The 14696-nt window shown below is 44.6% G+C and overlaps 2 pseudogenes; both read left to right on the top strand.

The window, feature by feature from the left end:
* Positions 1-13163: 13163 nt before the first annotated feature.
* LOC143949535 (5S ribosomal RNA) lies at positions 13164-13282 on the top strand (annotated as a pseudogene).
* Positions 13283-13898: 616 nt separating this feature from the next.
* LOC143949720 (5S ribosomal RNA) lies at positions 13899-14017 on the top strand (annotated as a pseudogene).
* The last annotated feature ends 679 nt before the right edge of the window (positions 14018-14696 follow it).

The raw sequence follows: 14696 nt of genomic DNA, 5'->3' as shown, positions 1-14696 counted from the left end.
TGATCTTGGAGGCTAAGCAGACCAGCAGGCCTGGTTAATGCCTGTATGGGAAACCGCCTGGGAATACCAGGTGTCGTAGGCTTCTTTTTTTTTTTCAAATATAATTTTTTCTCCAAATAGGGGAAGACGGTCCCCCGAGTACATAATGCAACAGAGAAATACAGAGCAAAAAGCAGCTGAACAATACTTGATACAGGTATATTCGCAACTGTGAGTCTGCCTTCCATCAATCACAATGATTCGAGGCACGGATAAAGTACTGTACCAAGATCCAGGGTCACACAAACCCCCAGGTCCCTCCGGCATAATCCATCCAGAGGGGGGTGTGGGGCCGTCATTCCCAATTTTCCACTATTTCCAAAAGAGAGAGGGGGTGGAGGGGGTGAGAGATAGGGGAGGTAGGCAGAAAAGAGAAGGGTTGAAAGATCAGAAAAGGAGAAGAGGGGACGAGACACGATGGCAGCCACTGTCCAAGGGGCCAGTCAAGGAAAGCTCAGAGCACTAAGGCGATAGCAGGCGACATCCTTCCAGCAAGAATATAAAGGTATTCCAGATGTCTCAGGTTTTTTTAAAAAATTCTTGTATACCTTGTGATGTGAGGATCAAGTCCTCCATTTTTTTTAATGTCCTCTATTTTCCTAAGCCAGTGGGTAATGAAAGGGGGGGAACATTTTTTCCAATAGAGAGGGATGCAGGATTTCGCCGCATTTATCACATGCCGTAAAATAGATTTTTTTGTACTTCTTAAAGGGGAGGGCCACCCTAAAAAACAAAAAAATGTTAAAAATTACAAAAAATCTAAAAAAAAAAAAAATGAAAAAAAATTTTTTTTTTTACTTACCAGAAATGCCTGTTGCTAGCCACTTTCTCCTAATCTTCCTCTTCCTCCTCCGCGGAGATCTTCTGTCTTCTGTCTTCGTCGCGGCGTCTTCTGGGTAATGAGTCGCGCTGTGTTCTGGGAACTGTGTGTTCCAGAACACAGCGCGTCCCATTCAGAAAGCGCTGTGGGACTCGCGCATGCGCAGTAGCTGCGGGACTCGCGCATGCGCAGTAGGAAACGGGCAGTGAAGCCATAAGGCTCCGCTGCCTGTTTCCCTTACAAGGGATGGCGGCGCCGGGACCCGAGAGCCGAGGGACGGGTCGGCCTCGGGCGGCCGACATCGCGGGCGCCCTGGACAGGTGAGTGTGTTTATTAAGTCAGCAGCTGCAGTGTTTGCAGCTGCTGACTTTTTTTTTTTTTTTTTTTTTTATAACCGGCCCTCCACTTTAATGGGAATCTGTGAATGGTGCAAGAGAAAGAATGCAGCCTCTTCCTGGATGGAGAAGTCTGTGAATTTTTGTGTTATGCATCGGATCTCTGTCCAGAAGTCCACCAAGCTGAGGCAGGACCAAAAAATGTGCAGCAACGTGCCCTCTTCTTCTCCACACCTCCAGCATATGTTCGAGGAAGAGGAGAAACATTTCTGCAGCTTTGATGGTGTCAAATACCACCTGGTGAGAAGTTTAAAATTCGTCTCCTGTATCTTCGTGCACAGCGACATTTTGAGAGCCAAAGTGATAATGCGTTGTCTCTGTGCTGGGGAAAATTAGCAATTAAGGTCCTTTTCCCAGTTGGACAGACAGGTTAAGTGTGGGTAATCTGTTTGAGAGAGAATGTGGGCCAAAGGGCCTTCGCTCCTGCATAGAGTCTCAAACTCCGACTGAGGCCCGCGAACGTTTGAGGATTGGGGATGGAATGGAGAAAATGATGTCGTTGCGCCGCTCTCCAAAAAGGCAGTTGGAAAAGCCCTGTCGGATCTGTTAGGGTTGAGAAAGAAGGCCATTTTCCATCAATTACGAATTTAGACGCATTGTCTAGGTTGGAATTTCTAAGTGGGTCCCCAGTTCAAAGGTTGGATGGCCACGTATAGGGAATAGGGGGGAAGTCAAAGACGTGAGTGTGTTTTGGGTAGCGATCAGGTGACTGACTTTCAACTAAGCCCCTATAGTGGGATGTGACATAAATTCTGTGGGGGAATACTTATAGCACCACATGGCGCTTCTTAGCGGAATTCGGGAGTGAGCTTAGAAAGTTTGTTTCGATTCCAGTCCAATACATGCCCCAGATGGGAGGCCAGGTAGTAGCGTCGCAAGTTAGGGAGAACAAACCCTCCCTGTTGTTTAGACAATGTCAGCTGTGACCGCTTAAGTCTGGGATTTTTGTGGGCCCAGTTAAATTGAGTGAGCAAGGATTGAGCTTGCTTAAAAAACAGGACTGGAATCTGGATCGGGAGAGCTTGGAAAAGATAAGTAAATTTAGGGAGTATGTTCATTTTAATGAGATTGCATCTGCTGAACCAGGAATGGAGGCCAGAATGCCACCCGTGAAGCAAACTGCGGATCTTAGTGACAAGGGGTGGGGGGAAGTTCAACATAAACGTACGCGCGATGTCCGGTGGAATGTAAGTACGTGAGTATATCTTACTTATCCATGCCAGCATCCGTTCACTCAGACCTATATGGCGAAGGACCGAGAACATTAATGTCCATTTGACCCGATCAAAAGCCTTCTCGGCATCAGTACTCATGAAAAGACAAGGGGTCCCAGATGACTTTGCTTTACGGATCAGGGTAAGCACCTTAGTGGTGTTGTCCCTATCTTCCCTGGTGGGAATAAAACCTAACTGGTCAATATGTATAAGGGACTACAAGTGATGTGCCAATCACGTGGCGAGGAGTTAGAGAATAGTTTTAGGACCGAATTTTGGAGGGAAATGGGTCTGTAGCTCCCACATAGGCCTGGGTCCTTGCCCTCCTTAGTTATCAACGAGATGTGGGCTCTAAGGGTATCCTCAGGAAAATAAATTCACCAAGCGCAGGCCGAGAATAGGGAGGAAGGTCTTAAAGTATTGTGCGGTATATCCGTCAGGGCCCGGAGCCTTACCCACCTTCGGAGGTCCCACGGCCGTCTGGACTTCTTCCAGTGTGATCGGGTCCTCCAAGTACTCCCGTGATTCCGATGAGAGGGTTGGTAGACCAGAACCGGTTACATATCTGTCTATATTGTCCTGTCCAGACCCTGAATCGGGCAGGTTGTAGAGATCAGAGTAACATTTTTCAAAGACTTCGACTATTTGGGTTGGGGTAGAGGCCCTCTGGCCATTCTCATCTATCAACTGTGGTATGTAAGAGCCAAATTTCAACTCCTTTACCGACCTGGCTAAGATTTTTCTGCATGTGTCCTCTGATTCCTACGTCAGTTTACGACAAAACTGGAGTGCCGCTTTCGCTTTATAATGGAGTAGGACAGCAATATGGGTATGGAGTGTCCCCAATTCAATCTCTAAGGTCCATAAGGGGGTATGTTTATGTTTCGCTTACACAGAGGCAAGTTCATGAAACAGATTAGCAAGCTGTTCCTTCCGTGTTCGTTTGATGCGCGCCCCGTGCCTGATAAGTACCCTGCGGAGTACTGACTTGTGAGCCTCCCAAATTATCCCCGGGTCACAGTCCTGCTTTAGTTTTCTTGGAAATAAAGGTCCAATTCCCTGGTCACATCTGCTAAAACTTCCGGTATCTGGAGGAGGCTCTCATTAAGGTGCCAGAATAGAGACCTAGGTGAGGGGTAGGGAGCGAGGAGCAAGAGGCAGAAGTGTCAACCGATGGCGAAAGGGGACATTAAAGTCCCCCCCTAATATCAATTGGCCCTCCCGAAAGTCACATAATCTGTGCAGGGTAGTTCTGAGGAACATGTCTTGGTGATCATTGGGAGCGTACACAGTGGCAAATGTAAAAAGGCGCTCTCCAATGTGGCCCCTAAGAAAAAGATATTGGCCCCCAGGGTCCACCAGAGAATCCTGGAGAACCCAGGGGAGCCTGCTAGAGATCAGAATGGAGAGGAGGGGTTAGTAGAGTGGTAGACCTTAGGGAAGGATCTCGACCATAGAAAGGGGAGGCTAGTATTTTTAAAATGTGTTTCTTGTATAAAGGCCACATCAGTACAGGATGTGTTCAGTTCTCACAGGAGGATCCACCATTTTTCAGGGGAGTTCAGTCCCTTAACGTTTAGAGAGGTGACCTTGACTGAGTCTGCCATCGCTCCTCGGGGAGGGGGAGGGGGACATCAGAGAAAAGCAAAGAAAGTTGAACCAAGGTAGGTTTTGGGTAGGTAATGCATGGCGGGAACTAAGGGGGAGAAAGGAAGGGCAAATGGAAGGAAAGGTAAAGGGAAAAAGAGGCCGGGCACCTCAACCCCAGGGGGAGAGGGAAATTAAGGGTTGTCCGCACTCAACAGTACAGGAAGGGTATACTAAAACAGCACAATTATGCTATAGCGCTTACCAGATGTACACTGGGTTTAAAGCGCTGTCCTACTTGGGTTATTGGGTAGACAGGTCGGAGAGGGAGCCCCCGAATCCTAGTCCCCCCAGTCCCGGCAGTGGTAAATGTCACGTCTGATACCGGTATGCAAATAAAAGACAATCAGTAACATCAAAGAAACAAAAAACAATAGTATAACCAAAACAGAGGTAGAGCATATAACTGTCAGCACTGAGGGGTCTCCTCGGCTCGCCCTAAACATAGGCATGCACGAGGGAGCCCGTCACAACAGAAAAGGCATCACAGAATGGGATCCACCACCCCCCGTCCCATACCCCTAAAGTACATGCAGTCCCCGGACAAATGCATTTCTCCCTTTGGCAGATTGTCCTCTCCTTACCCCCGTCTCCCCCGTCCACGGCCCGGGGGGAAAAGGGGCAGGGAAGGGGGGAAAGGGGGAGTGGAAGGGGGGAAAGGGGGAGTGGAAGGGGGAAAGGGGGAGGGAAAGGAGGGAAGGGAAGGGTGGGAAGGGGGGGAAGGGAGGGGGGAAACAGGGGAGAGGGGACAAACATGCAGAAATGTCAAGTCCTTTAGCGCACTCCCACCAGCAAACACCCGGACCCCATAAATTTCAACTCCTCCCCTCCATGGTCACCACATCAAGATGAAAGAGGAGCAGCCCTGGTCGGTGCATGGAAAATCCGGCAGGCAAGGGGCTGGGGCCACCATCCCTCCATCCAACGGGAGACTTCACCCGAGCAGCAGTCCTGGGGCCCGCCAATTAGTGTCTCTCCTGCATCGCCATCGGGGGCTGTGTAGAGCATCCAGAGGGAGGCTGGGACCGCCCAAACAGTAAGGGGTAAATCCTCCAGGGGGTCCAGAGTCACCCTGGAGGGAAGCAGTGTCTCGTACCAATAGGCTCAATAAATAAGTCATCCAGGGTCCCCGAAAGCTGCAGAAGGCAATGTCAGCAAAGAGTAGGTGGGAGTCAGAGGGGGGGACAAGGGGCGCATCCAGGGGGAGGGGACACATATGCGGGAATGTCAAGCCCTTCCAGTACAGCGCATTAGGTATCACTCAGACCCCCCAAAGTGCAACTCCCCCATCTAAGGTCAAGACTCCAGAAGGGAAGATGAGCCGCCCTGGTCTGTACATGAAAGAACCTGCTGCCAAGGGGTTGGGGCCATCATCCCTTCCTCCAATGGGAGATGCCACCGGAATGAAAGCCCCGTGTCCTGTCAAGTGGTGCCCCTCTGACAATGTCGTTGTGGTATATGTGGAGCATCCAGGGAGAGGCAGGGACCACCCAAACAGTGAGGGGTAAAGCCTCCAAGGGGGACCGGTGTCAGACAGGAGGATAGCGGTGTCTTGTACAAGTTGGTTAATTAGACAAGTCATTCAGTGTGTTCCTGTGAGCAGCGGAAAGAAAGGTCGGTAAGGATTATGAATGGGTGGGGGCCAGGGAGTGCATAAAACTGCCACCAGATGACCGGGGCAGAGAGGGCAAGGGGATGAAACTCAGATCTGGTAGGTGGGGGCGGGGGTGAGGAGTGTCCCTCATATTACTCACGTTGGCCATACCTTGAAGCTGAGCGCTCTGCATACCCAGGACGTTCTTCTGTATAATCTAGCCTATCTGTATACATTAGCCTGTCTTTTGTACACATTAGTCGGTCCGCTGTATTGTCCACTAGTGTATACAGATAAGCTAGATTATACAGAAGAACGTCCTGGGTATGCAGAGATGGAGGCTAGAGTGTATACAGATGGACTAGTGTATACAGAAGACCGGCTAGTTTATATAGGGAGGCTAATGTGTGCAAAAGACAGGCTAGTGTATACAAATAGGCTAGATTATAGAGAAGAACATCTTGGGTATGCAGAGAGAGAGGCTGGGTTACACAGAGAGGCTGGTGTATGCAGACTTGCTAGTGTATACAGACGGACTAGTGTATAGAGAGGCTTGGGTATACAGAGAGCTAATGTATAAAGAGCAGCTAGTGTATACAAAAGACATCCAAGGGTATACAGAGAGACTCGTGTATGCAGAAGACCGGCTAGTTTATACAGAGAGGCTAAAGTGTACAAAACACAGGCTAGATTATACAGAAGAACGTCCTGGGTATGCAGAGATGGAGGCTAGGGTATACAGAGAGAGAGACTGTGATACACAGAGAGGAAGGAGTATGCAGACTTGCTACTGTATACAGATGGACTAGTGTATACAGTAGACCGGCTAGTTTATACAGAGAGGCTAATGTGTACAAAAGACAGCCTAGTGTATACAGATAGGCTAGATTATACATAAGAAGGTCCTAGTTATGCAAGAGATGGAGGCTAGGGTATGCAGAGAGAGAGGCTTGGTTACACAGACTTGCTAATGTATACAGACGGACTAGTGTATACAGAGTACCGGCTAGTTTATACAGAGAGGTTAATGTGTACAAAAGACAGGCTAGTTTATACAGATAGGCTAGATTATACAGAAGAACGTCCTGGGTATGCAGAGATGGAAGCTAGGGTATACAGAGAGAGAGAGCGAGGCTGGGTTACACAGAGAGGAAGGAGTATGCAGACTTGCTAGTGTATACAGATGGACTAGTGTATACAGTAGACCGGCTAGTTTACACAGAGAGGCTAATCTGTACAAAAGACAGGCTAGTGTATACAGATAGGCTAGATTATACAGAAGAAGGTCCTGGTTTATGCAAGAGATGGAGGCTAGGGTATGCAGAGAGAGAGGCTTGGTTACACAGACTTGCTAGTGTATACAGACGGACTAGTGTATACAGAGGACCGGCTAGTTTATACAGAAAGTCTAATGTGTACAAAAGAAAGGCAATTGTATACAGATAGGCTAGATTATACAGAAGAAGGTCCTGGGTATGCAGAGATGGAGGCGAGGGTATACAGAGAGAGAGGCTAGAGTATGCATACAGGCTAGTGTATACAGTTAGGCTAGATTATACAGAAGAAGGTCCTGGTTTATGCAAGAGATGGAGGCTAGGGTATGCAGAGAGAGAGGCTTGGTTACACAGACTTGCTAGTGTATACAGGCGGACTAGTGTCCGGTTAGTTTATACAGAGAGGCAAATGTGTACAAAAGATAGGCTAGTGTATACAGATTATTATACATAGCATTGTTAGCAGACCAATAGGACAATTTACATGGCTTAATATTGCAGAGCGTAATTTATCAGGAAAGAGATCCAAAGCGTTAGTTGCAGTAGCTTCATAAAACTGAGAAATCGTTGCATTACTCTAAATTTAAAATATGTTCCGGTTGCACTGAAAAGACGATATTAGATGAGTGATCTACACATTTCGTTTACTATTTCACTATACCGGCTAAATGTTAATATGTTAATATGTGCTGCGTGTAAGGTAGAAATTAGATGGTTTAGTGTGAGCTGGTTTACCAGGATTTAGAGATAGTAATCTGTTTATACTAGTATATAAATATAGCAAAATAACTATAACGGGTTTAAGTGGAAATACACGAAATAACAGCAACAACGTGTGTAGGTTTTTATCAATCAAGTTCATTACGTGTCTTTAATCATGTAGTGATATTGGAGCACAAGGATGAGCAAGCATAATAACTAACAGAGGATAACATGGCAAAAAGACAAACTGCATTAGAAATGTGAATATGAATTAGAGTTGAAATGCAAATCTCCATGGCTACGTACAGCAAAGTGTGAGCTAAGCAGCTAAATATTCTGCAATAGCAGAGATTAAGTATTGCAGTCGAAATGAGATCGGAAGCGTTAGTTGCAGTAGCTCCAAAATGACTGAGAAATCATTTCATTACTCTAAATGTAAAAGTTATCCCGGTAGCACTGAGTGGACTGATATTAGATGAGTGATCGTTCTAGTACAAATTCAGTTTCCTATAGCAGAGAGATACCAGCTAAATGTGAGACGAGCAATTAAACTGTTCACGGTAGCTTTGCATTACTCTTAATATGTGCAGCGTGTAAAGAAGCAATAAGATGGTTTTGTATTATCCTAAAATTAGCAGTATACGTAATAAAGGTGAGTAGGTAACCTGGATTTAGACATAGCAAACTCTATAATCTAATTTAGCAAAATTAGAAAGGATAATATTGAGACAGTATATACAGGTCGAGTTTAACTGGAAATACACAAAATATCTAGCTTACCTTTACATTGTTCAATAGAGCGTTGCAAAGTAATACCAAGGCAGAATGTAGGAATAGCAATTAGATGAGATGATTGCTGTAATCATGAAATATCAGCAACGACTAGGTTTCTATCGGATGAGAAAGTATAATAACTGGCAAAGTATGACATGGCAAAGAGACAAATTGCATTAGAGATGTGAGATGGACATGAAATGTCAATCCCCATTGGTTACTTACATGTAAACGCGGCTACATACAGCAAAGTGTGAGCTAAGCAGCTAAAGGGTATTTAAGAGTAAATTGACGTAGCTTGAAAATTCCAACGTGTAAATCGTTCCATTAAATATGTTACGCACGAAGACGGCTTACACTGACTGTTTTCCGTTTCCATTGGTCATCGGCATAATGTATCAGTAACCATGAACATTAATAGTGATAGACATCTTACATTAGGATGTATGCATGATGTGAATGTAAAATGAATGTAAAATAGTTGCATTATGTGTTATTAATGTAATCAAACTGTATTGCTATGCTTTGCTACTGCACTTCTCAATCAAGTCCCACTGCTTTTCTCACTTTTTGCCGCTGTTAAAAAATGTGTTGCAAGTGTTATGTGTTACAAATGGTTATCAGTGTGACAGTTAATGTGGAGAAAAAGTAATACACAAAATAGAGTCAGAAAGAGAATCCTATTGCATAGAGGTAGCGAGAGATGGTTGCATTAATCTTAATGTGCAGTGTGTAAAAGGTTTTAAAAAGATGGTTTTGTGTGACTTTTGATTTAACGTAAAATTAGCTGTAGACATTATAATTTGTTACAATGATTTAGAGATAGTAATCTCTATAAAATAATAATAATAAGTATAGCAAAACAAATTAGGAAAATTTTGAGGCAGTATGTATAGTCGATCAAGGGATCAAGGGATAGTAGCAAAGTCAAGGGATAAATGCAAAGGTACTCTATTTAACAGTAAATTGACGTAGCTTGCAAATTCCAACGTGTAAATCGGGATCAAGGGATAGTAGCAAAGTCAAGGGATAAATGCAAAGGTACTCTATTTAACAGTAAATTGACGTAGCTTGCAAATTCCAACGTGTAAATCGTTCCATTAATTTTGATGCTCAAGAAGACGGCTTACACTGACTGTTTTCCGTTTCCACTGGAAAGAGAATCCTATTGCATAGAGGTAGCGAAAAAGAAGTAATACAGAAAATAGAGTCAAACAGTGGAAACTTTATTTGTCATGACAGCTGATACTTGGTTGAGCAATAAAACTGTTTTATTTAGATGTAAGACTAGTTTTATTCTCTACATATAGGGTTTTCAGAGAGTTGTATAATATAGGCGACCAATAGGACATTTAAATGGCTTAATATTGTAGGGAGGAAGTATCGCTGTTCAAAGGTAAGAGATTGAAAGCTTAGCTTGAAAATGGCCGAGAAATAGTTGCGTTAGTCTAAATTTAAAGGATATGCCGGTACCAATGAGAAAGCTTATATTAGACTAGTTGATGTTTGCATTACACAATCCTATTATTATTATTATTATTATTATTATTAAGATCCAAGTGCAGAGAGATACTCAGTTAATGTCAGAGATACTCGGTCAATGTCAGAAAAGCAATAAAACTGTTTACATCGTTAGAGAGCGATATTTACATTACTCTTAGTATGTGCAGCATGTCTGGTAGCAAATGGATGGTTTTGTGAACATTTTGCATTAAGGTACAATTAGCGGTAGAACTCATCGAAGTGAATAGATTTAAGCGGATTTTGAGATAGTACTCTCCATTTCTAATAAGAAATATAGAAAAATAAGTCAGGATGGTGTGTCAGGACTGTCACATACTCACAGTCCCGTTACAAATATGCAAAATAGAGCAAAAGAGTACATGGTTTATTTTGATGTATGATAGTTTTATTGCATGCTTGATGTGGATGATTAAAATCGTGTAGTGATCTATATTTAGCATAAGAATGAAAAGGCATAACATGGCAATGAGACAAACTCCATTAGAGATGTGAGCTAGATGAAATGATGAAATGTCTCTGTATAGCCCAGATTGTCTTCTGTTATCACTTAGCATACCCTCTAAATTCACTAGCCTTCTCTATATACACCAGCATGTTTACACTAGCCGGTCTTCTGCATACAATAGCCTGTCTTCGATATACACTAGCCTATGTTCTGAATACACTAGCCCGTCTTCTGTATACATTAGTCTCTCTGTATAAACTAGCATCTCTGTATACCCCAAACTGTCTTCTGTAAAAACTTGTCTCTCTTTATAACCTGTCTAGCCTTTCTTCTGTACACACTAGCTTCTCTGTATACACTAACCAGGCTTCTATATACAATAGCTTCACTCTATGCACTAGCCTCTCTGTATAATCTAGCCTCTCTATATACCCTAGATAGTGTTCTGCATCTCCGTAGTGGTAGCCTCTCCGTAGAAGCCAGCCTTTATTCTGTATTCACTAGCCTTTCTTCTGTATGCTGTAGTCTTCTATATATACTAGCTTCTCTGTACACCCTTGCATCTCTGTAATACACTAAACCCTCTGTATACAACAGCCTGTCTTCTGTATACACTAGACTGTAAACACTAGCTAGAATACACCAGCCTGTCTTCTGTACCCACTAGAATCTCTGTATACACTACCCAGTCTTCTGTATACACTGTCAGCTTGGATGTATACCCAAGCCTGTCTTCTGTATACACTAGTCTCTCTATATGCACTGTCCTATCTGTATACACTCGACTCTCTCTATACACTAACCTCTCTATATACACTAACATCTTTGTATATACTAGCCTCTCTTTAAATTAGCCTCTCTGTGTACCCCAGCCTCATTGTTTACTCTAGCATCTCTGTATACTCAAGCCTATCTGCGTACACGAGTTTGTATTCTGTATTCACTAGCCTGTATTCACTAGCCTTATATATACTAGCTTCTCGCTTCTCTGTACAACCCTTGCATCTCTGTACACTAGACTCTCTGAATACACTAAACCCTCAGTATACCACAGCCTGTCTTCTGTATACATTAGACTGTAAAAACTAGCTAGAATACACCAGCCTGTCTTCTTTACCCAATAGACTCTCTGTATGCACTACCCAGTCTTCTGTATACACTGTCAGATTTGATGTATACCCAAGCCTGTCTTCTGTATACACTAGTTTCTCTATATGCACTGTCCTTACTGTATACTCTCGACCCTCTCTATACATTAACCTCTCTATATACACTAACATCTTTGTATATCTCTCTTTAAATTAGCCTCTCTGTGTACCCCAGCCTCACTGTTTACTCTAGCATCTCTGTATACTCAAGCCTATCTACATACACGAGTCTTCTGTATTGTGTATTAACTAGCCTTTCTTCTGTATGCTGTAGTCTTCTATATATACCAGCTTCTCTGTACACCCTTGCATCTCTGTAAACACTGTGTAAACTAGCCAGTCTTATGTATACACTAGACTCTCTGAATACACTAAACTCTCTGTATACCACAGCCTGTCTTCTGTATACACTAGACTGTAAAATCTAGCTAGAATACACCAGCCTGTCTTCTGTACCCACTAGACTCTCTGTATACACTACCCAGTCTTCTGTATAGAATGTCAGCTTTCATGTATACCCTTTCTGTATACACTAGCTTCTCTATATGCACTGTCCTTTCTGTATAGACTCGACTCTCTCTATACACTAACCTCTCTATATACACTAACATCTTTGTATTTGTCTTTAAACTAGCCTCTCTGTGTACCCCAGCCTCACTGTTTACTCTAGCATCTCTGTATACTCAAGCCTATCTACATACACGAAACCTGTATTCTGTATTCACTAGCCTTTCTTCTGTATGCTGTAGTCTTCTATATATACCAGCTTCTCTGTACACCCTAGCACTGTAACAGTGCTAGGTTCCTGTATTACAGAAACAGAACACCAGCAATAAGGTGTATACTGTGCAGGAGGCACACAACACCGATTCTAACTTCTGCACTGCAGATGCATGTATTGCAGAAATTGAACACCAGTAATAAATGGTAGCTTCAGGTGTGTACTGTGCAGGAGGCACATAACACCCACTGTAACAGTGCTAGGTTCCCAAGCAGTAAAGACACTGTCCCTGCCTATCGTCCTCTTTCCCTGACCACCGCAACACACTATACAAGGCCGCCGTGCTGGCGGCCTTATATAGTGTGGGGTGTGTACTAAACCCCCCTGAGCTATAATTGGCCACAGGAATCCTGCCTGTGGTGAATTGTGGCTCTCCTCACACAGGATGTCACATCTGTTCTTATTATATAGAACCTATTATGCTCCTCGTAAACTTTTTCAGTTTGGCCGAACGGCCGGACGCAAGTTGCCCCCGGTGCGGGAACATGGGGGGAGACATGATGCACATGTTTTGGAGATGCCCGAAGTTGATCCGCTACTGGACAGAGGTGACAGGAACCATTGATCGGGTGGTTGGAACCTCCACCAGGATGGGGGCGAAGTATTGTCTCCTGGGATTAGTTGAAGGAGTTGGAAACTCGGGAAGTAGCCAGATGGCAGTTCTGAGATGCCTATTTCAGGCAAGGAAACTGATTGCCCAACCCTGCTTAGCCTCCAATGTTGGCAATGACTTGTTTTTTTTCGCTTGTTTCCCAAGATGACCATGTTGGCGTTTGTCAAGATGGTTGAGAGTGCCCGAAGAGATCGCCTATGGCCCCATCACCTTGAAAGTGCCTGATCTTGTCTGATCTCGGAGGCTAAGCATTGTCGGGCCTGATTAGTAACTGGATGGGAGACCAACTGGGAATACCAGGTGCCGTAGGATTCTTTTTATGTTGTTGGCGTTGACATGGGGTTTTTTTTCCGCTTGTTTCCCAAGGTGATCATCTTGGCATTTGTCAAGAGGGCTGAGAGAGCCCAAAGAAATCTCCTACGGCCACATCCCCCTGAAAGCGCCCGATCTCATCTGATCTCAGAGGCTAAGCAGGGTCCGGCCTAGATAGTATTAAAGGTGCCGTAGGAATCTTTTTATATTGTTGGCTTTGACCTGTTTTTCTTTCGCTTGTTTCCCAAGGTGACCATTTTAGCATCAGTCAAGAGTTTTGAGTATGTCCCAAAGCGTTCGCCTGAGGTCACATCACCCTGAAAGCGCCCGATCTCAGAGGCTAAGCAGGGTCTGGGTCAGATGGGAGACCGGCAGGGTCTATGTTGTTGGCGTTGACCTTTTTTTTTTCACTTGTTTCCCAAGATAACCATCTTGGTATTTGTCAAGAGGGTTGAGAGTGTCTAAATAGAACACCTATGGCCACATCACCCTGAAAGCGCACAATCTCATCTGATCTCGGAGGCCTAGCAGTGTACGGCCTGGTTAATACCTGTATGGGAGACCATCTGTGAATACCAGGTGCCCAACAAGAGGGTTGAGAGTGCCCAAAGAGATCATCTACGGCCCCATCACCCTGAAAGCGCCCAATCTCATCTGATCTCAGAGGCTAAACAGTGTCGGGCCTGGTTAGTACCTGGATGGGAGACTGCCTGGAAATACCAGGTGCCATAGGCTTCTTTTTTTGTTGTTGGCTTTGAACTGTTTTTTTCGCTTGTTTCTCAAGGCGACCATCTTGGCGTTTGTCAAGAGGGTTGGGCGTGTCTTGAAGAGAACGCTTACGGCCACATCACCCTAAAAGCACCCGATCTTGTCTGATTTCAGAGGCTTAGCAGCATCAGGCCTGGTTAGTACCTGGACGGGAGACTGCCTGGGAAGACCAGGTGACATAGAAGGATCTGGCCTGGTTAGTGTCTTGATTGGGAGATCGCCTGGGAATTCCGGATGCCGTAGGATTCTTTTTATGTTGTTGGCTTTGACCTGTTTTTTTTCCCTTGTTTCCCAAGGTGACCATCTTGGCATTTGTCAAGAGGGTTGAGAGTGCACAAAGAAATTGCCTACGGGCACAACACCCTGAAAGCGCCCAATCTCGTTTGGTCTCAGAGGCTAAGCAGGGTTGGGCTAGGTTTGTACCTGGATGAGAGACCTCCTGGGTTTTCCAGATGCCGCAGGCTTCTTTTTATGTTGTTGGCGTTGACTTGTTTTTTTTGTTTGTTTCCCAAAGTGGCCATCTTGGCGTTTGTCAAGAGGGTTGAGCGTGCATTTGATCTCAGAGGCTAAGCAGGGTTGGGACATGGTTAGTACCTGGATGGGAGACCGCCTGGGATTTCTCGATGCCATAGGCTTTAGTTTTAAG

Source organism: Lithobates pipiens, unplaced genomic scaffold (genome assembly GCF_037356315.1).
Source record: "Lithobates pipiens isolate NorthernLeopardFrog02 unplaced genomic scaffold, aLitPip1_a1.2 Scaffold_30, whole genome shotgun sequence".
Taxonomy (NCBI): domain Eukaryota; kingdom Metazoa; phylum Chordata; class Amphibia; order Anura; family Ranidae; genus Lithobates; species Lithobates pipiens.
This window is presented reverse-complemented; position numbering and strand designations above follow the sequence as displayed.